Consider the following 2,218-nt stretch of genomic DNA (forward strand, 5'->3'; position numbering starts at 1 on the left):
GGAGGCAGTGCAAAAGGAGAAGCAGCTCTGCTGGGTGCTGGCTGCCATGGCAGGAGCAGACCCCTCCTTCTTTCTGGGACCAACTGCTGTTCCTCTGGCAGGCCTGGAGCTCCACTTCTCTCTCCTTCCCTCTTCTAGTTGCTTGCCCGGTTCCCTTATGAAGGAGGTGGCTACGGAGTTGCTGCCCTGCAGTTGCTGCAGGCCCTTCACAGGACAATTCACCGAGCGGTGGGGATTCCTTGGAGGGTGCAGATCCCGTCCCTGCTGCAGTACCTTGAAGGTAAGGGGTCTGCCGGGAGGGGATAGAGTTGGAGAGCACACAAGGGGAGGCAGGAGAAGGCAGGTGCCCTGTGTGAGCAAGAGGAACAGGGCCTGGAGAGTCTCCAAGCCATCTTGTTTTGCATCCCTTCCAGTTCCAGGCAGCTGGGACAGACAGCTGAGAGAAGCAGTGCCCCGAGACCCGCCGAGGCCTGGGTGGGATTTAGCCTCACACGTTGCATCAGAAGGGCCGGCTCTGGCAGCATCCCCCCATCCTTGCCTGGATAGCATTTGGGAGGGATCGCCTTGCCCCTTCTGGAGGTTTGGTGACACTGCCCTCTCTTTGCAAGTTCAGAGTCACCAGGGGAGCCCAGCTTGGCAGCAGCAGCAGCTCTTTCTCACAGGAAACCCAAGATGGTCTTGAAAGGCCCTTCTGCTTCCTTTTCTTTTCTTATTTTTTTTCTCCTTCTCCTGGGAGGAAATAGGAGCTGCAGACTGGTTGCAGAGCCCCCTGGAAAGTTCATCTGGCCACCTGAGTGCGGCTGCTCTGGCACTTGGTCAAGTGAAATGACACGTTCCTGAAGTGCCTCTCTCAGTAGCTTCATAGCATAGGCTAAAAGGCCATAATTTTGCTGGAAAACATGTGTTCCATGTAGTGTGCGCTGTGTTCTGGATGGTTGTGGCAGCTGCTTGGAAGCAGTGGGCATGACAAGGGGCCAGTATTTCCCAGATGTGATTCAGTGGCCTTGGAAGAAATGGGAGTCCGACATGCTCTATGCCTTTGGCCTCACAAAGAGGGTGGCACAGGTGTCTTTTAGCTGTGACATACTCGGTGTGTTCTGCTAGCTGGTAGCTGGGGTTTTGGGTTACAAAGGAGACACTGGGATGCTTCTCTTGGGCTCACTGAAATGAGATGACCTGCTGCTGTGCCTTCTTGCTTTCCAGGAAAAGATGAGAGCTCCCTGGACTGTGCAGAATGGGAGGGCCTCCTGCTGAAGGTACAGCGTTCTTTTGTGCTGTCTGAAGGAGAGAGGGAAGACAAGAGAGAGCAAAACAAGTCTGTGGGGAGGACGGGACAGTAGGCAATGAGGAATGCTACTAACTAGACAACGGCCGAACCAAACGCATTTTGCTGTTCATTGGCATTGCAATGACTTGAACGGGACTGCAAATGCAGACTTCCGTAGGAAAGCATGTCAGGGAAGCTACAGGCTTGTTTCTGATTCTTTGGTGTAAATACCCTTTTGACTTTGTGACCCGCTTGACTGGGTCATGAGGAATGAGAGAAGATAACCAGGAAAGGGACATCCTGAGGGTGTCAGGCAAGGCGTGAGACCACCCACCCCATCTTCTGAGGTTTCTCTCAAGTTCCAACCCCATCTTTGGCTCGTAGCAATCAGGAAACAAATGAGGGTGTGTGGTGGTGGTGGTGGGGGGGGGGGGCGCGGATGGCTGGTCTTGGTGGTAAGGTTTTGGGCATCCCTGTGCTCTCCCTAAACTTGGGCCTGTTGTCCAAAAAGCACTGCTGCCTCTTTGTCTAGAGTTTCCTGAGACCCAGGGGAACCTCAGCTGCCATGTTGCAAGAAGAGCCTGGGGCAGCTTAAAGGGAAGATGGCTTATCTGTAGTGCTAGCTATCCCCAGAGAACTTCTTGTTAGGTTGGAAGGTGCAGAAGGCCTTGACAAAACCTGAGGCAGCCTTTGCTTCACTTTGTGTTTTCTCCATAGTTCCTGAGAACATCCCTAGAGACAATAGAGAACCAGACCTGGATCGTGCACCTGAACGTTGAGTTAACTCAGCAGATGGCCAAGTATCCGAACCTTTCCAAGGAGAAGGTTGGTCCTCTGCTAGGACTTTGCCTCTACTGCTCGTCTCTGGGAGGTGTGGTGGCAGAGCCCCAGGACGCTTCTCTGACTGGCGTATGAGCCGAGACATGGTCTTCTCAACACAGGCTCTTTTCA

General features: G+C 53.6%; 1 long non-coding RNA gene across 1 annotated transcript; it reads left to right on the plus strand.

Annotated features, from left to right (window-relative positions):
• The first annotated feature begins 237 nt into the window (after nt 1-237).
• LOC135326446 (uncharacterized) lies at nt 238-2,010 on the plus strand. The gene is made up of 3 exons (XR_010386836.1): nt 238-280; nt 1,204-1,256; nt 1,985-2,010. It is a non-coding gene; the product is annotated as an uncharacterized LOC135326446 (long non-coding RNA).
• Nucleotides 2,011-2,218: the final 208 nt, after the last annotated feature.

The sequence above is a fragment of the Dromaius novaehollandiae genome, unplaced genomic scaffold (assembly GCF_036370855.1).
Source record: "Dromaius novaehollandiae isolate bDroNov1 unplaced genomic scaffold, bDroNov1.hap1 HAP1_SCAFFOLD_64, whole genome shotgun sequence".
NCBI lineage: Eukaryota > Metazoa > Chordata > Aves > Casuariiformes > Dromaiidae > Dromaius > Dromaius novaehollandiae.